Source organism: Carassius carassius, chromosome 1 (assembly GCF_963082965.1).
Source record: "Carassius carassius chromosome 1, fCarCar2.1, whole genome shotgun sequence".
NCBI lineage: Eukaryota > Metazoa > Chordata > Actinopteri > Cypriniformes > Cyprinidae > Carassius > Carassius carassius.
The window spans coordinates 12,536,809-12,560,842 of NC_081755.1; the positions used below are offsets into that span (position 1 = coordinate 12,536,809).

The 24,034-nt window shown below is 39.3% G+C and overlaps 1 protein-coding gene and 1 pseudogene across 1 annotated transcript in view; one reads left to right on the forward strand and one right to left on the reverse strand.

Moving 5' to 3' along the window:
• The window catches only part of LOC132146361 (zinc finger protein 658B-like), a 910,027-nt gene that overhangs the window by 448,893 nt on the left and 437,100 nt on the right, over positions 1 to 24,034 (reverse strand). The gene's annotated exons all lie outside the window — the stretch shown is intronic.
• The window catches only part of LOC132153797 (zinc finger protein OZF-like), a 28,505-nt pseudogene continuing 6,757 nt past the window's right edge, over positions 2,287 to 24,034 (forward strand).

Consider the following 24,034-nt stretch of genomic DNA (forward strand, 5'->3'; position numbering starts at 1 on the left):
GGTGAGGGTCCGCCGTATGATGGCACACCTGTTGTCAAATGAACTGGCTTCAAGACTGAACTGGGCTGGAAAAAAGAACAAGGAGCCTACCAAACAAAAACGTCCCTTTAAAGAGTTGGCACTCTGCCGATCTTTGTTTGGTAAGTCCTGCTAAATTTCAAATCACCATTATATTATCAATCCTAGGCTGCAAGCCAAAGGGCCTCAATGCACACCCCAACTCATCCCATGCAGCACCAGGAATCTTAGCACGAAGTTAACACAATAATCCAAAATAAACCTCAGCATTCAGTGACTTGTAACAGTGATCTATAATTGTTAAAGGATTAGTTCACCTCAAAATGAGAAACAGTTGAAATGTTGCCGTAAAGATCAGAGCAACACACCGCTAATCCAAATGTAGACTTGTCTATTGGCGGCCCTCCCTCTGGCTCTGACCTAACAGCAGTAGCGCAGCGTATATGGCGTTATTTTCCTTTCAAATGTAGAGAGCGCATTATTGTAGCGCGAAAGTACATTAATATAATGCGCGAGCGCGAATCTCTCTGCTCACGCGCGGAATTTAAAGTGGCAAGCGCGAACATCTCTGGCTCTCAGATACACGCTGCTCTTGTAAGAATGGTCTCTGGGCTCGCTCAGAGTATATGCCTGCACTTAAAACGTGTTCAGTGCAATGTACTTTCGCGCTACAATAATGCGCTCTTGACATTTGACAGGAAAAGAACGCAATACACGTCAGGCACGCGACGCAGCTGACACGCAATCGAAACGCCACGCCTGCACGTGTTAATCATGTTAATATTTTCATCCCAAAGGTATAAATAATACCATACAAACTACCACCCAGCGATAGGTCAGCATTATGGTCAGGTAGGCAACGTGCATTTTCTGACAGGAATTGGAGCATACCTTACCATATTTGTTTTTATTATTATTATTATTTAGAAAATTTGGGAACTAGACCACAGCAAACTATCTTACAGTCCAAGTGACGTTAGCAATATAATGTCTAATGTGTAACGTTATATATAACAGTAACGTTAACTTACCTTTGGTTGGTAGCCAGAGAGGTGTGTCAATCGTGAAGCAGCCCTAATGTCAACTGTCGAGCAGGGTTGCCAGATGCCAGCAAGGTTTTCCAGCCCAAAACCTTGTCAAAAACTGAATGCAACGGTTTTTGTCTATGATTATTTTGTCAAAACATCTTTTGTCTATGGTAACTCTAATCTACATTAACTATTTAATTAGTATCCAGGTTATTTATATTAAATTTGTGGAGTTAACAACTACTTCTGAACTAATAAAATAATAAACAAAATGTTTAGTCACTTGGCCTCATACATTTTCCTTATGAAAGAGGTCACTGCAAGCTAATCCTTTTTGCCTCCCTTTAATTCGAATACATCCATGAACAGGCAGTTTTGAAAAGTGCTTTGAATATAGGGGAAATATGATCTAGCCTACAACACGAGGACTTATTGCCTTATCCGATCATTGAAAAATCATAGGCCTAGGCTACTGAATTTGTTCCAAGTGTTCAAATATATGTTCTGTTTAACTTAAATCATATTTTTTTGCATTGTGATTTTATCTTCTATTTTAGATGCTCTTACTCAGCAGATGGGGACAGCTACCGTCACCCAATTTTCTTTTGCACAAGCTGTGCAAAAATGGCTGCGCTATGCTGCAGACCGGGCAGGAGGGACTGGACGACAACTTATGCAGGCATCAGATGACAATGAAGTGTAAATAAAGAGTAGAGAGGCTAATAAACATGAATTTGATTTTAAATAGTGTGGTGTGTTCTGTGTTTTATACAAGATTTCAAATGTTCCATTACTTTTTAACATCCTGGCTGTAGATAAAGCAGGCTATTTAATTTATGGCATTTAAAATTAACATTTAAAAACGATTGAAATTCCATTGAAATCACGTTGATCCTTAGTTCAGTTGAAATTTCAACATTGTTTCAATATTCCTGATAATTGAAATACCATTGAAATTCCATTGATCTATGGACAGAATTTCAACATTGTTTCAATATTAAATCAGGGTGCAAAATGATGTTGAATCAACATCAGAGTTAGATGTTGATTCAATGACTTAATGTTGACAACGGAATGTTGATTCAGCATAGTTTCAATGACTGTTTGCTATCTGGGTTAGCACCAGATGTAGTGCTGGATGCTGCTTGGACGCCCTTTGAAGGGTGTAGGGCATAGGGATGGTTTGGTATTTGCCCCAAATGACGACGACCTGGCGACGTCCTCACAACCTTCTGGTCTTTCTTCCTCTCGTCGCTTCACTCCAGTCCAGCGGGAGGCGCTAAACACACATGTTTGTTTGACAAACATCATTAAACCTCAGAGGAAGAAGTTCAGTTTCACCACGCTCTCTGTTGTTGTTATGTCGGTGTGCTGCCTTCATACAAACAGTTAGACATGCTTCTAAGAGAGAAAAAATACAGATTTTGAATCTGTTCAGTAAATACCTGTAATATTCTCGTCCTCACAGTCGTGACTGAGTCTTGAAGCGAGCAGGAATATCTGGAGGAGTTTATCATCTGAACTGAGATCTGCTGCTGTGAAAATTATGTTTATTAAAGAAGAGAGAGAAGAGAACACGAGTGAACCAGAAACCTGGAGAATAAAACACGAGGAACCAGAAACCTGGAGAATAAAACACGAGGAACCAGAAACCTGGAGAATAAAACAAGAGGAACCAGAAACCTGGAGAATAAAACAAGAGGAACCAGAAACTTGGAGAATAAAACACGAGGAACCAGAAACCTGGAGAATAAAACAAGAGGAACCAGAAACCTGGAGAATAAAACAAGAGGAACCAGAAACCTGGAGAATAAAACAAGAGGAACCAGAAACCTGCAGAATAAAACAAGAGGAACCAGAAACCTGCAGAATAAAACAAGAGGAACAAGGAGGTTGGTGTTTATTCTTATTTATTTTACTTTTTTATTATTTTATTCTTCATTCATCTTTAATGACAGTTTGTGGTAACGTTACATTAGGCTTATAAAGTTTTACTTATCAGGTGTTTTGGTGCCCTGGAGAATTTCTGTGGAGACATTTGTGGCTGTTTTTATATAAAGTCTAGGTGTAGACTGCGGCACTCAAGACTTACCCATGGGTTTTTATTAATAGGCGAAGTTCTTCCTTTATGTCTTTCATATAAAGTTCCTTTGACTATTTTGTAACATTCAATGTTATTGAACCACTTTTTGTGCAGTATGAATAAAGGGGGATAAATTAAAGTGCTTGCAGTATCCTTTAATAAAATATAAACAATATACAAACAATAAAAGCATAATCTAAAAAACCATGTCTTGTGCATTATAAAGAATATAATACAGTTGGTTTGATACCTTTATCTCAAACTGTGTCAGTTTAATTGAAGTGAGTATATTATATAAAACTTTTAATTCAATTCAATAATGTATATAAAAACAATTCAATAATGTATATAAAAACAACAAAGGCATCATCTGAAAAACAATGCCTTGTGCATTATACTGAATAATATTCTGTATATTTTACAGTTGGTTTGATCAAATGATGTTGTCCTTTAATGGATTTATATTATTGCATACATTAAAAGTTGTATTGTATATACATTAAAGTATAACGGATGTTTTTCTGATTATTTTAGTACTGGTTTTACATTATAATGTCACGTAGTTAAATCATTTATTTAATTTAAATGGTTCATTGTTAATTTCCCCACTAGAAATTAAGCCTTGTGCAACGTAAAGGGCATGGATTTATGACTATCCGAGTTAGTTTGGGCTCAAAACATAACCGCCTTAAAGAGTTCAATTGGCAAAAAAAAAAAAAAAAAATGAATGTCTAATGTCAAACTAACTTTATCGCCGCGAAAACCACTACACAAGCACTGCACCAACTGTATAAAACACCCCTAGAATTAGTTAAAATGAGTGCTGTCTGTTACTGTCTGTAATCAGTTCAGGCCATCCTTAAAAATATTCTTGTTTGCCGTAACCCGACCGACCCTGTCAATTTAGAACTGAATCAGTTTTTTTTTTTGCTTTTAGTCCGACCGATTTGCCGATTGTAAATTTGCGTTAAGACCGACCAATTTTTTTTACTCCTCAAACAACTAATACAAACGCAATAAAATACTATTAATTATATTTAAGTAAGTATTGTAAATATATAAATTGCCTTGGCCTACATACAGATGAAGGCTATCTTCTTTAATAAAAAAAAACCCTTGACGTCATCTGTGTTTACACGGATGTCACACTGTGGCCTGTGCGTTCGCTTCTTCTCATACTCTCACTCATAGACATCATATAGGTAGATGCCCTATTGGCCGCTGGGCGATGAGATTTGCGGCCGCCATCTTGAACCGGTCGTACTCCTAGTTTCGTTGCGTAGCAGCAGATAAGATACCAGAGCACTGTGCAGCATTTTCCTGTTCTAATCGGTGGACCATCGCAAGTACGGCTCGGGATTACTTTTCACAAGTAAGATTTAACATTACTAATGTACTATTGGTTGTAGTTAAATCCAGATAATTGAGAAGGAGCAAGGAGATTTGATAGTACTGTACTGAAATCGTAGCTAGCTAACGTTAGTTAGACTATGTAACGTTACCTCCCTCAATTCAAGTGTTTCCCCACATAACTTACTATTACTATGCAGATCAGAAAGAAGTTCGAAAAAGCACTTGTTAGATGCACGAAACTCACTTTTAGCGTTAGGTAACGTTAAGTGCCTATTACCAACACAATCCAATCTGAAGTTAATACATGCATTGTTCGACAGAACATAATAACTGTTATTAGTGTTTGCACACGTGATATCAGGAAGTAATGTATATTAATGTTGCTTTGTTCATATTTTCTCTGTTCTGTAAAGTGTATTTGAGTACTGTGTAAAGCGCTATTTTAGAGGTTTTAGAGGTTGATCCGCCAGGCTTCAGCAATACAAGCTCCAAGGTGTCAACAGTCACAGAAGAGAGTGTGTGTGTGTGTGTGTGTGTGTGTGTGTGTGTGTGAGATGGAGAGAGATAGAGAGGGAGGGAGGGAGAAGAGTGTGTGTGTGTGTGTGTGTGTGTGTGTGTGTGTGTGTGTGTGTGTGTGAGAGAGAGAGAGAGAGAGAGAACCAGAGAGAAAGTGTATGTCACAAATTATAATTAATTGTTTCTTCAACTTATTAAAATATCTTATTTTACTGCAACTATCTGTTTCTGCTTCTTTATCATATTTATAGTGTGTGATTTATAAATATTCTACCTCACATATTTAGATTTTGGGCGTCTGGTCACTTATATCTTATATCAGAATATAATATGTAACTGTGAAGCCTATTATGAATATTAAAATACGCTGAACCATGTGTCCTGTATCATAGCTGCATGAATGAACTTTGCAGCAAAAAAACCCGCGTCAAAATCAGTTAGGTATTCAGTGAGATATGATTTATTTAATGCGCTGACAGCTCATTGCACCTGGCAAAAAAGTTACGCTGAGTGGAGCTGTCGACCGGTCCAAGATGGCGGCTCCACGGCTCGTTCGTGCCAATAGAGGGTTTTCACGACGCGTCATCAACCCGGAAGTCGGCCATTTTGGAGGCACTGAACGTAAACAGTGCCATTGAACTGAATGGACTCGCAAATTTGGCTGATTATTGCTTCTGAAAAATGGTCAAGTTTTGGTCTGTACTCATTGGTCGCACCGAGAAAAAACATTTCTAGTTCTATAGACTGCCGAAAGTTAAAGAGAAGAGTGCAAAAAACTGATGAAAGATGGCGTTTGAGGTAGAGAGAGGCACAGCATCAGCCACATGTGTAAATGAAGCATTATCTATGGCTAAATTTTTGACGTAAAATAGTTAACTATGGGTACATACATACTGTCAATCCGATTATCTTTGTATCCGTTTGGAATATTATCTAAAATGATGTCCACGCTGTATTGCAACTGTTCAGGTCCGATTTGTGTGTCCACGCAGCTCTTTGACAACACGGCAATGATGTTGCGTTGATGGAGGGGTATTGCATTTGCAATATAAATGTTTTCTTATTTAAATTTGACGCGTCTTTGCATTGACTTAACATTGAAATCACTCGCGCCTGACGCGCTATTCGCGTCCGGTCTGAACGCACCTTTCAGTGCGTGTCCTGTCCACTACAGCGGCAAAAGTCCGCTCAGTGCGCATGGCATCGCTGTAACGTCTCCGCTTTGGGGTGTGTCTGTTGCGAGTGTGTTTAATCTAAGTTTATTTTTCAACACACGGACAGTGGTTAAGGTGGCTCTGGCCGCGCTGGACTAAGTTACTGCGTCTCGAGCTGCAGAACTGTAGGAGGCTGGTAAGTTACTGTTTGCACAACTCTTTTTCCGCGCCGGTTTCAAAATACTTTTCAAAAATAATAATTTTCTGCTTGTCCGGCACTTTGCAACAACACAGCCTTGTTTCGGCAGCGACTTTCAGCATGTTCCCTATAACAACGTCTGATGTTTACATTTTACGTGGCGTGAGAAAGTCACATAAACCACGCGAAAGAGCGTTCAGACTGGTGGATTTCCTGATATGTGATTTGAATAGGATATTAAACCACATATGGATGTATAGCTTGTAACGGATTTCATGTGCTTTTTTTTGGACTGACAATCTGAACGTAAGTTAGTCAATGTCGGGATATGAAATAAAAGTAAGGACTAGTTAGAGAAGCTAGCTCGTTCAGATCTTTACCACATATTACCTTAAGTTTGTCAAAATGTTGAGCTCTTTCCTGCTTTAAGTCCTTCTCTATATGATTTTGCAGCTTCCATGTGTTGTTCCCGTGGTTTAGACATCAGAAATTAGTGTAACAATGTGTTCAGTAGTACATAAACAGTGCAATCCATGCCGTTGTTTACATCCGAGTACCTCCAATATGGCCGCGCATCCGGGTAACTGACCAAATCGTGACGTAGGTGAAAACCCTCTATAGGCAGTAGCGTTCGATGGGGCGTCTACCTATATGATGTCTATGCTCTCACTCACTGTAAGAGTCAACGGTTCGCGCTTGGTAATGATGGCTGCGGCTGCAGTAAACTAAATGTTCGCTGTCACTGTTCGAAGTCATACGGGTTCGGGCACCATAATACATCTAAAAAAATTCATTAAAACAGCTCGACACCGCTTTAACTTGGCACGAAGTTCTGGAAAAACTGTGCCCAGATCTTTTCCCATGCCTTCTCCTCTCTAGTCTAAAACCGTGACCGTGTCGACTGTCACTTTATGTTCGAAAATCTATTGCACGAATCAAGCACGAATCAACCAACACAAGTTTCGAAAACGAAAATAAGAATATGATTTTAACGACCTTTTCTCGGAGCGCGTCCAGGTTTTTTTTTTTTTACAGGCGTCACACAGCAACTGCAGCTTCGGACAAACACGCAAAACAGCAAATAATACTTCTGCACAATGTTTCTCTTTTTACAACAGAAATGTGAATTCAGCCGGTATTCAGTCTCATACAGTTTCGGGCTTGAATCGCCTAGGGCTGTCAAAATAGCTGAAAAAACTTATTTTACTTAAATATGATAAAAATTCGAAATGTATTAAAATTTTAAATGCATAATTTCAGTTAGGGTGAAGAAAAGCTTTTTGCTTCTCTTCTCTTCTCAAGATAGAACATCGAGCAAAATATTACTGCATGTAATGTAAAATTCATATGCGCATTCAAATGTGGATTTTTATTTTAAATTCGACGAATATTTGAAATTTTTTTTTTTTTTTTAATTTAATCGTAAACACAGCCATGTTGAAGCCTGCAGTAAATGTTTTGCATTATGGCAGTCCACTCTGCTTATTGTTATTCGAAAATGTTGCACTCCTGTTTGTCATTGTGCACGTAACTTCACGCCAATAAATCATCAGAAATATTGGTCTTTACTAATATATTGAATCTTTACATTCTCCTGCCTGTTGTCCCTGGATTTACCTATATTTGCCTAAAACTTTAGACATGCAAAATCGATTTTACAATCGATTCAATGAACACTCGTCACTCAAATCAAACAGGATTTTTTTCACAAAAGTGACAACCCAAGAAAGCAAAGTAAACGTTCTCTCATTTGTAGGTTGCATTGATACGTAGCGGTGGATGCAAGTAAAACAGTACCTCATTTTTTTTCTCACCTGAAATTCATGCAATAAACATGTTTTTGACAAAGATTTTAATTTGTTTGTGGTCTATATAGCCTGCATCAAAATGAGGTTTGCAATGATGTGCCTGAAGGCACGGGTTGAAGACCCAGTCAGTGACGTCACAATATGCTAATTTGTTTAAATTCATACGGAATCACCATCACAAAAATTTAAAACATTTTTTTTTTTTTTTTACAAAATTACTGTTACTGCAAACCAAAATATTTTTAAGGATGGCCTCAGTGAATGACTGTATGCTCATTCTTTATAAAGTAGCAACAATGTCATTTGAAAGGTAGCCTACAGTCTTAAGCACATTAGTATTTTCACCCCAAAAAAGGGTTTTAAGCCAGTTATTTATATCTTTTGCTGTAGTATGTCAGTAGGAAATATCAGTTTACATTTCCAAACATTCATTTTGCCATTAATTTTAATAATAATCTTGTAAGATTGTTGAATGTACATGCAGTCTGATATTTTCTTACACCCCTATACCATGTGTTTTTTACATTTCAGGATGAGGTTCACAGACACGGAGATAGCAACTGCATTTTGTTTGTTTTCTTTATTTAACAAAAGATATACTGCTTGTAATTAATGGCACTAGAATGTTTATTTTAATCATAGGCCTAAATATTTTTATTTTTGTTCTGTTTTAAATAGCATTAAATTTAAATGATTTGAAATGAGCGAAAATAAAATATTTACAGCGTTTGTAGTTTTAAGTTTCTTAACGTTTGTTTTATTTATCAGTATTTACATAATTTCTGAAATTAATAGTAAAATCTTATGTGTTATACACAGATGCAACTTATGTATTTTTTTCCTGATCTGGTGTAACTTAGTCCTATATTGTGCTGTATGATTAAACAAATGTATTATTAAAAAAATGGGGACCATTTAAAATAAATAAATAAATAAATAAAACAATCATATTATGTTCATTATACTCCAACCCACAATAATTTTAACCCCTAAAATCTGTTGCAATTCTGAGGGTGTCCTTGAAAAATATTTTCGATTCCGATGTTAATTTTGAATATACCGCCATACCGGTGTATTTAATTACTCAGCGTTCGGAACAAACGTTATCCTGCGCCGAGGTCTCGCAACACTGTTTCAGACGGACCCTTTACAATGTTGCATTTCTAAGCAGTGACTGCGAGGCGTGGTGAGGGTAAACACAGTAGTGCTCTGGTGTTACGTTATTACGCCTCTTTCACACAGTTCGTCTGCAGTGCGTATTAATGGATTCATACTAGCAGTGGCACGGTTCGCTGAAAAAACCCCGAACCGTTCGGTTCACCACACACGGTTCGACACGCGCTGGGACCACGGTTCAACTTAAATCTGACAAAGCCTCTGTAATATGGTTTGCTATAAATAGCACGTAAAACAAACTGGGTTCAACTAACATATATTGCTGTTGATGGATGCTCATTCTGGCTTTCCAGACATTACAACATTAGCGATGAGGAAAAAAAAAAAAAAACTGGACAAACCATTCACTCTTGTTCATTGTGAATGCCTTATGCTGGAATATGAGAGCAGTCATTTATTCCGTCATCACCCGGGTGCTGCTAGCGCGTGCTCACGGATGAGACCTGAACAGCACATGTTAATATGTATTTAAACGAAACTCATTTAAACTTTGTCAGTACAAACATTTGAGCCAGAGTACGTGAGCTCTCGCAGTCAGAAGATTTGTGCATGCGCTCATCCGAAGCGCGCAAACCCACGCCTCAGAACGCGCGCATATATAAGCTCTCTCTGAAGTATTGTGTATAAATAGACATTTTTACCTAATTTACCTAATATTTGTGTGAATTTGTCCAAGTATCCTACAGCATACATAGCCGGCTGAACGCAGGCCTACTGTATCAGTGCATTCTCTTAAAGTGACAGTCCTTATATTAATCGAACAGCAAAAACAAAGAAATCACTCACTGCTCTTGATTAAAAAAGCTTTTGTAACTTTAATAAAGAATTATCTATAATTTATACAGTCCAATATGCAATGCTGTTTTACATTTTATTACTTAATTCAATTTCTGTACCTAAAAACTTATGCTAGACCTACCAAAAAAAACCCTTGAAAATCACTGTTTATTGTTTGTATCTTTACTCTATTGTATTTATTTATTTGTCCCTTGTAGTTGGATAGAATATTCTTCTTCTTTTTTTATAAGAAAGTATAGTTTTTCTATAAACATAGCACATACCGAACTGTTCCGAAAACTGTGACTAAAACCGTAAAACAAACCGAACCATGAAAAAGTTGAACATTGCCACCTCTAATTCATACTGCACGAGGTGTCAGAGTCCATTTTTGCTGTGCTGCAGGAGCTGAATTAAAGTGAAAGCGCATTGTTCGCGGGAAAAATTAACATGGATTGACATGGAAATGCAGTCAAATGGGTTTTTGGCTAGGTTTAAAACAAGAAAAAGATCACTTATAGATAAACAAGGAAAACAATATATTTGTTCACTTTTATGGAAACAGAAAAAAAAAGTTGATTAAGACCCGTGGGATTGCTTGTGATAAAGATTTAAATGTAAAATGCACGAGACTGTTTCTGTCTATGGTGTTTTAATTTTAAACATTTTAAAAAGAAAGTAGGCTAATTATTGTGATTAAATGTTTTGCTGCTTGCTTGATCAGCTTATTACAAACCTAGAAGTAAAATGCATGATTAATGCGTTGTTTATATTTATGAGTTTAAACTAATGTCTATATGAAAGATTGTTACTAGGGTTGTGCCGATAGACAATAGTATCGTGTATCGACGATCGTCAGAGATATCAACATAAGCAGAATTCTCTGTCGATAATCAAGACTATTTTAGGCTCATTTTCCTATTAATGTATTAGATTATAATTATAATACCTATTATTTTTATTTTTATTAGGCTGCTTATTATAATTCGGCTTTTAAACTGCCCAGCTATTTCACTTAATTCCACTGCCCGCATTTCACACACACACCTCGCACGCGCAGGAGGATTAGAGCATGTAGTCGGTGAAGTTGTAACGCTTTAACTCGGATAATTCATTAAATCCATGAAATGAAAGAGATAGAAAACGACGAGTTGGTGTCTCACACATTTAATGGCTGGTATATGGCAACGCGCTCTTCTCATACATGAGAGATTAACTCTTTCTTGGTGTCACAAATAAAGACGAAATAATTAACAAGGCGGCAGAGCGAATTTATCATTCATAGTGCATGGTTCTCACGTAGTACTTTCCTTAAAGACTGATCAGTTAACTTATAAAACACACTATGTGGTGATGACGTAGAAGGACTACGTGAGAACCACTATGGATAATAAATTCAATCTGCCGCCTTGTTATTATTTTCATGCACACCGCACTATAATGTGATGCATGCAAAATACATAGTTTTGGCCGTTACAAAGTCTCCATCCACAAACAGACGTACATCATCTGCAGATATAAGGTATTTCATTGCACTTTAACAAGTAATCTAAACGGCCTATATACTGTATGTGCAATATATTAAACGAGCCCTCACTAACTGAGTTTAATGCCACAGTTATATTAGACTGCATCTCATTCTTGTTTCTGTGACGGTGCGTCAGACTCATCATGAGGCGTGCGGTCTGGAGCGCTGTATGACTGAAGCATCAGTTCAATTCAACTTTACTACAAATATATCAACTTACCTGTTTTAAATACTTTATATTTAGCTTGTTCGTTTATGCCCAATATTAGTGTTAAACTGTTAGACTTTAAATTAAATCTAATATTGATTTTCACCGTTGACTGATTCTGCAGAACATTTAGACTGATAACTTCCCTGCGCAGATGCGGGCGTGCGATATGTCAATGTCAAAGTCACCTTTATTTATATAGCGCTTTAAACAAAATACATTGCGTCAAAGCAACTGAACAACATTCATTAGGAAAACAGTGTCAATAATGCAAAAATGATAGTTAAAGGCAGTTCATCACTGGATTCAGTGATGTCATCTCTGTTCAGTTAAATAGTGTCTGTGCATTTATTTGCAATCAAGTCAACGATATCGCTGTAGATGAAGTGTCCCCAACTAAGCAATCCAGAGGCGACAGCGGCAAGGAACCGAAACTCCATCGGTGACAGAATGGAGAAAAAAACCTTGGGAGAAACCAGGCTCAGTTGGGGGCCAGTTCTCCTCTGACCAGACGAAACCAGTAGTTCAATTCCAGGCTGCAGCAAAGTCAGATTGTGCAGAAGAATCATCTGTTTCCTGTTGTCTTGTCCTGGTGGTCGTCTGGACAAGGTCTTTACAGGGGATCTGTATCTGGGGCTCTAGTTGTCCTGGTCTCCACTGTCTTTCAGGGATGTAGAGGTCCTTTCTAGGTGCTGATCCAGCATCTGGTCTGGATACGTACTGGATCCGTGTGACTGCAGTGACCCTCTGATCTGGACACAGACTGGATCTGGTGGCCACGGTAACCTCGGAACAAGAGAGAAACAGACAAATATTAGCGTAGATGCCATTCTTCTAATGATGTAGCAAGTACATAGGGTGTTATGGGAATTGTTTCCGGTTCCGGTTTACCTAATTAATGCAGCCTAAAAATCCTTTAACGGATTTGGATAATAAAAGCATATTAGTATGTTATGTGTATGCCAGGTTAAAGAGATGGGTCTTTAATCTAGATTTAAACTGCAAGAGTGTGTCTGCCTCCCGAACAATGTTAGGTAGGTTATTCCAGAGTTTGGGCGCCAAATAGGAAAAGGATCTGCCGCCTGCAGTTGATTTTGATATTCTAGGTATTATCAAATTGCCTGAGTTTTGAGAACGTAGCGGACGTAGAGGATTATAATGTAAAAGGAGCTCATTCAAATACTGAGGTGCTAAACCATTCAGGGCTTTATAAGTAATAAGCAATATTTTAAAATCTATGCGATGCTTGATAGGGAGCCAGTGCAGTGTTGACAGGACTGGGCTAATATGGTCATAATTCCTGGTTCTAGTAAGAACTCTTGCTGCTGCATTTTGGACTAGCTGTAGTTTGTTTACTAAGCGTGCAGAACAACCACCCAATAAAGCATTACAATAATCTAACCTTGAGGTCATAAATGGATGGATTAACATTTCTGCATTTGACATTGAGAGCATAGGCCGTAATTTAGATATATTTTTGAGATGGAAAAATGCAGTTTTACAAATGCTAGAAACGTGGCTTTCTAAGGAAAGATTGCGATCAAATAGCACACCTAGGTTCCTAACTGATGACGAAGAATTGACAGAGCAACCATCAAGTCTTAGACAGTGTTCTAGGTTATTACAAGCAGAGTTTTTAGGTCCTATAATTAACACCTCTGTTTTTTCGGAATTTAGCAGTAAGAAATTACTCGTCATCCAGTTTTTTATATCGACTATGCAATCCATTAGTTTTTCAAATTGGTGTGTTTCACCGTTCTGCGAAGAAATATAGAGCTGAGTATCATCAGCATAACAGTGAAAGCTAACACCATGTTTCCTGATGATATCTCCCAAGGGTAACATATAAAGCGTGAAGAGTAGCGGCCCTAGTACTGAGCCTTGAGGTACTCCATACTGCACTTGTGATCGATAGGATACATCTTCATTCACTGCTACGAACTGATGGCGGTCATATAAGTACGATTTAAACCATGCTAATGCACTTCCACTGATGCCAACAAAGTGTTCAAGTCTATGCAAAAGAATGTTGTGGTCAATTGTGTCAAACGCAGCACTAAGATCCAATAAAACTAATAGAGAGATACACCCACGATCAGATGATAAGAGCAGATCATTTGTAACTCTAAGGAGAGCAGTCTCAGTACTATGATACGGTCTAAATCCTGACTGGAAATCCTCACATATACCATTTTTCTCTAAGAAGGAATATAATTGTGTGGATACCACCTTTTCTAGTATCTTGAACAGAAAAGGGAGATTCGAGATTGGTCTATAATTACCTAGTTCTTTGGGGTCAACTTGTGGTTTTTTGATGAGAGGCTTAATAACAGCCAGTTTGAAGGTTTTGGGGACATATCCTAATGACAATGAGGAATTAATAATAGTCAGAAGAGGATCTATGACTTCTGGAAGCACCTCTTTTAGGAGCTTAGATGGTATAGGGTCTAACATACATGTTGTTGGTTTAGATGATTTAACAAGTTTATACAATTCTTCCTCTCCTATGGTAGAGAATGAGTGGAACTGTTCCTCAGGGGGTCTATAGTGCACTGTCTGATGTGATACTGTAGCTGACGGCTGAATGGTTGCAATTTTATCTCTAATAGTATCGATTTTAGAAGTAAAGTAGTTCATAAAGTCATTACTGCTGTGGTGTTGGGAAATGTCAACACTTGTTGAGGCTTTATTTTTCGTTAATTTAGCCACTGTATTGAATAAATACCTGGGGTTATGACAGTTGCGTCCGACTATGTATGAACTAGCTGTTTTAAATACAGTATTTTTATATTTAACGTTTGTTAAATCAGTCAGTATGTTTGAAAGTAATTTTTTTTTGATTATTGGTGACTCCATAGGCTCTCTCTCGCGCACCTGCGTGGTTTAAAACACCAAATAGTTATGCTATGACAAGAACAAAGAGTCTCTCTCTTGCTCCACCCATGCTCGATAATATTGTGTATCGTCGATCTCACTGGCTGACGATATGACGATTTGAAAAATGACCATATCGCCCAACACTAATTGTTACTGGTCTGTGATAAAAGACTTAACGATGTTTTATGTTTTTTTTTTTTTTTTTTTTTTTACATGATATGAACTCAAAACAATGAACAAATGTGTTCAGTCTCAACATTAATCAAGCAAATTTGAAGTCTCTAACTCCAACTCTCTAGCGCAAAATTAAGTTTTTCTGCTATTTTCAATTGTTCAAAATACCTACTTTTTTGAATTCGTCCTAGACGGTTAATCCGATTTTCACAAAAATTGGCTCACATCATCTTCAGACCACGCCAGCAAAAAGTTAAGGTATTCAAGTTTAGTCGTCCGACCGTTCTGGAATGACACGTGAATGAATTCTACAAAAATCACGCAAAAATGCATGTGAGGCTATATCTCTGCAACGGTTTGACGTATTGAGACCAAACTTGGTTTGTGTTATAACAAGCATTACCTGAGACTACCTGTCAGGAGATATGAAAAATGCATATTTGTGCTTATAACTTCTGAATGGTTTGGTCAAAAATCACAAAACTGATCTCTTTAGATTCTGAGGGTCATGGTAAGTAGAATGATTTGCTGTGTCAGCCATTTTAGCCGCTGACAATTTTTTGAATTATGTTCTAAAATGCTGTATTTTTTGGGGGCAGTGCCACCTTGTGGTCAAGTTAAAATGAAATGTCTAAAAAATGCTAATAACATTTGAATAAATTAGACTATTGAAATCAAAGTGATCTCCCTATATTCTTTGGGTCATGCCGAAAACATCGATACCAATTATGCCAAAATTGGCTGAAGTTGAAAACTTTTTCCAACTCCTCCTAGACTATTTGTCAGATTTTCACCAAATTTAACTCTGATCATCTTCAGACCAAATTAGCAAAAAGTTATGGATTTAGTGTCGATATACGAAACGGTTTACGTTTAGCGCATTAATGAATTTGCTGGAAAGATGCCAAAATGCATCTGAGGCTGTATCGCTGCAAACCTTTGATATATTTGCACCAAACTTTGTACGTGTCAATGTCACCTCACACTGACCATGCCACATCAATTTGCTAACAGCGCCACCTATTGGTCAAGAATAATAAACCATTTATTAACCATTAATAATTACACTTGTAAAAATGCCAATAACTTTTTATTGCATCAGCCTATTGCAAATAAATTGTACTCAAAATATTCCCTGGTTTATGCTGACAACATGGATACCTAATATACCAGTGTAAACTGAACTTTCTTTCCACCATTTTGATTTATGTTGAAAAACCTACTTTTTCGAACTCCTCATCAACCATTAGTCAGATTTTTACCAAAATCGCGTCACATGATCTTCAGACTGTCCTGACAAAATGTATTTTGTGTCGATAGCCAAAACCATTTTTGCATACCACAGCGATGAATCTGAGGCATGATGCCAATATGACACTTGAGGCTGTATCTCTGCAATGCTTTGGCATATTGTCACCAGACTTTGTGTGTGCCATTGTCACCTTACACGGAATACAACAAAATGATTTGATTACAGCATCCCCTGTTGTTTAAAAGTAGTAAGCCATTTAATCATATGACTAGTGGTTGTATTTATGATTTTTCAGCCATTTCAATTACAATCATCGTAAAATTTCTGTAATTGCTCATTGTTGCATTTGGTGTGATCCTCCATGCCATGCTTAACTCCTCAAGTTTCTGCTGGAGTGCTTGGCCCCGTAATTGCTGCTTGCAGCTATATTTCTTATTTGTTTTATCTTCATTACAATTCTTGTTTGGTTTTATCTTGGATAATTGCATGTAAAAAATTATTTACGTTGTAATTGTTGCGTCCTAAGACGTATTTTATTTGTAATCATTTAATGTGCTTTGTGGTGTGTTTTTTCTTTTTGTTTCTCCCCATGTCTACTGCCCCCACGTTCATGCTGGTGATTGGGATCACCTGTCATTGATTTGCTGCCCATTAACCTCAGCTCCATTGATTGGCTGCAGTCGGGAGAATGTCAGCATATAAAGCCAGCACCATCTCACAACAAGGGGAGAGAGAGAGTGTTGAGAATGCCAACTTGCCACCTGGACTTCTTTTCCCCTTGTTCCAGATAGCTTCATCCTGTTATGTTGTTGAAATCTGTTAACTATTGGGGCAATTGTAGATATAGTTGGAGACTTATGGTTTTGTTTAGAATTTAAGATTTTCTTTTAAGGAGACCTGTAGAGAGGTGGGTGCCATTTTTGTTTGAGTCTGCTTTTCTCCTGGTTATGGGTAGTTAGAGAGAAAGGGAACTTTATTTATTATTTATTTAATCTTTTTTTAATGTTTAGGTAAGTTGTGGTTAAAACTGAGTTAGAAACCTTTTTGTTTGTTTTGTTGGCCTTTGCCCCCTCCTGAAGTTTGTTTCCTCTTATCCTTTTTTCTTTTGATTCAATAAATTCTTTTTTCTAAGCTTACTAGGTTTGGGATGTGTTACTGGGACATGAGATAACAAGAACATGTGCTCTCTCTCTCCAAAACTTTGTTACTGCTATGCCTAGTTCCCCTAGACTTTAAAGAAAAATAAAGCTAGCACGTAACAAGGTTCTCAGTTACCTGTCAGGGGAGTGGGTGTGATTCTCGGAAATGACCTTGCTGGGGGCGAAGTTTTTCCCCGACCAATTGTGGTCCATACCCCTAAATTGTGTGAGCAACCTGACCTAGCCTGTCAATTTCCTGCAGCTTTCCCTGTGTGTGCTGTGACACGTGCCCAGTCGGCTAAATTCAGAGACATGGTGGACCTCTCTGAATCGTTTTTGGTGGCGCATGATGAACTTGTGGAAGATAAGAAGGTAGAAGAGGCAGAAGTGTGCCCTAATACTGAGAACGCAGTTATAGTTCCTTTAAAAGTTGGTAAGGAACAATTTGCTGTTGCACAGAAATTAGACCTTTCATTGGTGAAATGCATTGAAGCTGCTGTCCCCCTGAGCCAAGTGTCTAATGCTAAGGTAGCTTATTTCTTTGAAGATACAGTGCTCATGCGTAAGTGGATTCACAAGAATCGAACCAAATTGTATTGCCAGCAGATTACCGAGAGCAGGTGTTAAAACTGGGTCATGAACATGTGCTATCAGGGCATTTGGGTGTCACAAAAACCTTTTGTCGAGTTTCTCTGTACTTTTATTGGCCTGGTTTAAAATCCGATGTCTAACTTTTGTAGATCGTGTCCTGTATGCCAATTGGCCGGGAAGCCCAATACAAATATACCAGTTGCCCCTTTGCAGCCGATACCGGTTATGAGAAAACCTTTTGAGCGACTCCTTGTCGATTGTGTTGGTCCTGTACCAAAATCCAAGTCAGGACACGAATACATTTTGACAATCTTGTGTACCGCAACACGTTTCCCAGAAGCGATACCTTTACGTTCGATTAGAGCCCAAGTGGTAATTAAAGAGTTGGTGAAGTTCTGCATTACCTTTGGTTTGCCTCGTGTTGTGCAAACTGATCAAGGGTCTAACTTTACATCAAAGGCATTCACTCAGACCCTTGCTGAATTAGGGGTTAAACATCAGCTCTCAAGTGCATACCACCCTGAGTCGCAGGGGGCACTTGAAAGATTTCATCAAACCCTTAAATCCATGTTGCGCTCTTATTGCTTAGCCAGTGGGAAGGATTGGGCTGAGGGTGTTCCATACCTTATGTTTGCTGTCCGTGAAGCAGGGCAAGAGAGTATTGGGTTTAGCCCCGCTGACCTTGTTTTTGGGCACACTGTGCGTGGTCCTTTGAAGTTGCTAAGTGAGCAATTATTAGCTAAAGCCTCCTCTCCTGTGACTGTACTTGACTATGTCAGCACTGTTCGTGAGCAATTGCATAAGGCCTGTGAACTTGCTAGAGAACACTTGGTTATAGCCCATTCAAAAATGAAGACCCGCTATGATAAGAGAAGCATGAGTCGTAGTTTTCAACCGGGTGATAGTGTTCTTGTTATCTTGCCTGATCCGGGTTCTGTGTTCCAAGCTAAATTCTCGGGTCCTTATGAAGTCAAAGAAAAGCTCAGTGACACCAATTATGTCATTCACACTCCTGATCGCAGGCGAAAAACCCGTGTATGCCATATAAATATGTTGAAGCAGTTTATTGTGCGTGGTGAGAAATGTGTTTCTTCCCTTGTTCCATCTGTGGCTGTTGCTACTGCTGGTGTGATTCCAGAGGATGAGCCTGTTGGGAAGGATGTGCAAGTTGTAGCTAAACAGCTTCAAAACTCTGCCATATTGAGTGATCTGCAGAGCTTTCTTGTACACCTGACAAGAGAACAGAGCGAGCAGATTATTCTAATGGTTCAGGACTATCCTTCAATCTTTTCTGATGTGCCTGGTAGAACAACCATGTTAAAACATGATATTGTGTGTGAATCTCTTCCAATTTAGCAACATCCTTATAGCGTAAACCCTAAAAAGCGTGACATAATGAGATCTGAGGTGGAGTACATGCTGCAGCATAGAATAGCATTGCATAGTCAAAGTCCATGGAGTTCGCCCTGTTTGTTAGTGACCAAATCCGACGGCTCTTATCGTTTCTGTACCAACTATTGTAAGGTTAACTCCTTAACGAAACCTGACTCTTTCCCTCAGCCTAGACTGGAAGACTGTGTTGACAGGGTAGGCTCTGCTAGGTTTGTCACTAAATTAGACCTGTTAAAGGGTTATTGGCAAGTCCCCCTAACTTCAAGGGCATCTGAGATCTCTGCATTTGTCACCCCTGAACACTTCCTGCAATATGAGGTGTTAGCTTTCGGCATTAAAAACGCTCCTGCCACCTTCCAGCACCTTATGCAGGTGGTTTTGACAGGAGTGCTAAATTGTGATGCGTACTTAGATGACTTAGTCATCTATTCAAAAACTTGGGAAGATCACGTCAAAACTTTGAAGTTAGTATTCAGTCGCTTGGCGGCTGCCTCCTTATCCTTGAATCTTGCCAAATGTGAGATAGGAAAAGCTGTGGTAACCTATCTGGGGAAACAAGTTGGCCAGGGTTGTGTCAAGCCAGTTGAGGCCAAGGTTGCTGCCATACTTGAGTTTCCTACACCCCGTAACAAGCGTGAGTTACGCCGATTCTTGGGTATGAGTGGGTACTATCGGGGATTTTGTTGTAATTTCTCCACTGTTGTGTCACCCCTCACGGACCTTCTCAGTACTACAAAGAGTTTTAAGTGGAACACTGAGTGTGATCATGCTTTTAAGACTGCAAAAGATCTTCTTTGCTATGCCCCAGTGTTGTCTTCCCCTAACTTTGATCTGCTTTTCAAACTCCCAAGTGGATGCCAGTGGTACTGGTGCTGGGGGAGTTCTGCTGCAGGAGGACTCCCATGGAATTGATCATCCTATCTGCTACTTCTCCAAAAAGTTCTCGAAATGCCAGCAACGCTATAGCACAATTGAAAAAGAGGCCCTTGCTTTGCTTCTAGCTCTTCAGCATTTCGAGGTTTATTTGGGAAGTAGTGCCATACCTATTGACGTGTACACTGACCATAACCCACTGATTTTTCTCTCCCGCATGTCCAACTCCAATCAGCGTTTGATGCGCTGGGCCTTAATTGTCCAGGAGTATAACCTTAACCTCCAACACATCCGTGGAAAAGACAATGTGGTGGCGGATGCACTTTCTAAAACTGCAGATGTGGAGACTTAAGTGGGTTGGTTAACCAAGTCAGGTTTGAATTGCACCTCTATTGGTGTTCTAGGAGTAGTTTATTTTACAATCTGTGGGTTGTAAAAATTTAATGTTGGGGGTGTTGCGTCCTAAGACGTATTTTATTTGTAATCATTTAATGTGCTTTGTGATGTGTTTTTTCTTTTTGTTTCTCCTCATGTCTACTGCCACCATGCTCATGCTGGTGATTGGGATCACCTGTCATTGATTTGCTGCCCATTAACCTCAGCTCCATTGATTGGCTGCTGTCGGGAGAATGTCAGCATATAAAGCCACCACCATCTCACAACAAGGGGAGAGAGAGAGGGTTGAGAATGCCAACTTGCCACCTGGACTTCTTTTCCCCTTGTTCCAGATAGCTTCATCCTGTTATGTTGTTGAAATCTGTTAACTATTGGGGCAATTGTAGATATAGTTGGAGACTTATGGTTTTGTTTAGAATTTAAGATTTTCTTTTAAGGAAACCTGTAGGGAGGTTGGTGCCATTTTTGTTTGAATCTGCGTTTCTCCTGGTTATGGGTAGTTAGGGAGAAAGGGAACTTTATTTGTTATTTATTTACTCTTTGTTTTAATGTTTAGGTAAGTTATGGTTAAAACTGAGTTAGAAACCTTTTTGTTTGTTTTGTTGGCCTTTGCCCCCTCCTGAAGTTTGTTTCCTCTCTTATCCTTTTTCTTTTGATTCAATAAATTATTTTTTCTAAGAATCAGAAATCAGAATCAGAATCAGAAAGAGCTTTATTGCCAAGTATGCTTGCGCATACAAGGAATTTGTTTTAGTGACATAAGCTTCCAGTAAACAGAGACAACAACACACAGACAAAAAAAAAAAAAAAAAAAAAAAAAAAAAAAAAAAAAAAAAAAAAAAAAAAAAAAAAAAAAATTTACAGGAGATTTACAAATTGGCAAATAAATAAGTGTATAAACAATTGTGCTATAAATGATAATGGAATAGGACTGAGTGAGATGCAGGAATGTTCTAGGATGGAGGGGTAACAAATAAATATAAGGATATTGCACATTTTTACATAAGTTTAAGTGGGAAACATTTAACTGTTCATGAGGTAGATTGCCTGGGGGAAGAAACTATTCTTGTGCCTTGCTGTTCTTGTATTTGCGGCTCTGAGGCGCCGGCCAGATGGCAAAAGTTCAAAGATGGGGTGACTTGGATGTGAGGGATCCAGAGTGATTTTCTGAGTCCTTTTCCTCACTCTGGATGTGTACAGTTCTTGGAGGGTGGGCAGGGGAGCACCAATAATCCTTTCAGCAGTCCGAACAGTTCTCTGTAGTCTTCTGATATCTGATTTTGTTGCTGAACCAAACCAGACAGTAATTGAAGTACACAGGACTGACTCAATGACGGCTGAGTAGAACTGTTTCAGCAGCTCCTGTGGCAGGTTAAACTTCCTCAGCTGGCGAAGGAAGTACAACCTTTGTTGGGCTTTTTTCACAATGGAGCCAATGTGATTGTCCCACTTCAGGTCCTGAGAGATGGTGGTTCCCAGGAATCTGAATGACTCCACTGCAGTCACAGTGCTGTTCATGATGGTGAGTGGGGAAAGTTCAGGGGGGTTTCTCCTAAAGTCCACAGTCATCTCCACTGTTTTGAGCGTGTTCAGCTCCAGGTTGTTAAGACTGCACCAGACAGCCAGCTGCTCAACCTCCTGTCTGTAAGCAGACTCGTCACCGTCCTGGATGAGGCCGATGACTGTTGTGTCGTCTGCAAACTTCAGGAGCTTGACAGAGGGGTCTTTAGAGGTGCAGTCGTTGGTGTACAGGGAGAAGAGCAGAGGGGAGAGAACACATCCCTGAGGGGCACCAGTGTTGGTGGAGCAGCTGTTTGACATGAATTTCCCCAGTCTCACTAACTGTTGCCTATCTGTCAGAAAGCTGGTGATCCACTGACAGATAGAGCTAGGAACAGAGAGCTGGGTCAGTTTGGTCTGGAGGGTTGTTGGGATGATGGTGTTGAAAGCCGAACTAAAGTCCACAAACAGGATCCTCACATAAGTCCCTGTTTTGTCCAGATGTTGCAGGATGAAGTGCAATGCCATGTTGATTGCATCATCCACGGACCTGTTTGCTCGGTACGCAAACTGCAGGGGGTCCAGTAAGGGTCCAGTGATGTCCTTCAGATAAGCCAGAACCAGTTTTTCAGACGACTTCATGACGACAGACGTTAGAGCCACAGGTCTGTAGTCGTTAAGTCCTGTTATCTTGGGTTTCTTTGGAATGGGGATTATGGTTGAGCGTTTGAAGCAGGAAGGCACTTCACACAACTCCAGAGATCTGTTGAAGATCTGTGAAAAGATGGGGGCCAGCTGGTCAGCACAGGTTTTCAGACAGGCTGGTGTAACGCCATCTGGGCCTGGTGCTTTTCTTCTTTTGTTTTTCTTGAAGACCTGGCGCACATCATCTTCACAGATTTGAAGAGCAGGAGGTATGGAGAGGGGGATTGCAGGAGGTGTTAATGGTTGTTTAGGGAGATGGTCAGAGTGGGTGTTGGGGGTTTCAAATCTACAATAAAACTCATTCAGGTCATTAGCAAGTCGTTGATTAGCCTCAGTGCAAGGGGATGGTGTCTTGTAGTTTGTGATGGCTCTCAGTCCTCTCCAAACTGAAGTAGAGTCGTTGGAAGTAAACTGGTCTTCCAACTTTTTAGCGTAGGTCTTTTTAGCCGCTCTAATCTCTTTGTTCAGTGTGTTCCTGGCCTGATTGTACAAGACCCTGTCCCCATTTCTGTAGGCATCCTCTTTGGCCTGACGAAGGTGTCTGAGTTTTACTGTAAACCATGGCTTATCATTGTTGAATGTTAAATAAGTCCTGGTAGGAATACATATATCCTCACAGAAACTAATATAGGATGTTACGGTCTCTGTGAGTTCGTCCAGATCGGTGGTAGCAGCTTCAAAAACGCTCCAGTCTGTGATGTCAAAACAAGATTGTAAATCCTGCTCTGTTTCGCTGGTCCATCTCTTCACAGTCTTTACTACAGGTTTAGCAGATTTAAGTTTCTGCTTGTAGGTCGGTATAAGATGAACCAGACAGTGATCAGAACGTCCCAAAGCTGCTCGTGGAACAGAGTGATATGCATCCTTTATTGTGGTGTAACAGTGATCCAGTATATTACTGTCTCTGGTGGGACAGGTAACATGCTGTCTGTATTTTGGCAGTTCACGGGAGAGATTGGCTTTATTAAAGTCCCCAAGAATGATTAAAACAGAGTCCGGGTGTTGTTGTTCTGTTTCTGTGATCTGATCAGCGAGTTTCTGTAAAGCCAGACTTACTTGCGCTTGAGGAGGGATGTAAACACTAACCAGAATGAACGAGTGAAACTCCCGCGGCGAATAGAACGGCTTGCAGTTGATAAACTGCGTTTCTAGATCAGGACAGCACATCTTCTTTAATACAGTTACATCTGTACACCACCGTTCATTGATGTAAAAGCATGTCCCGCCGCCGCGCGATTTCCCCGTTGATTCTGCGTCGCGATCCGCTCTAAACAGCTGAAAGCCCGG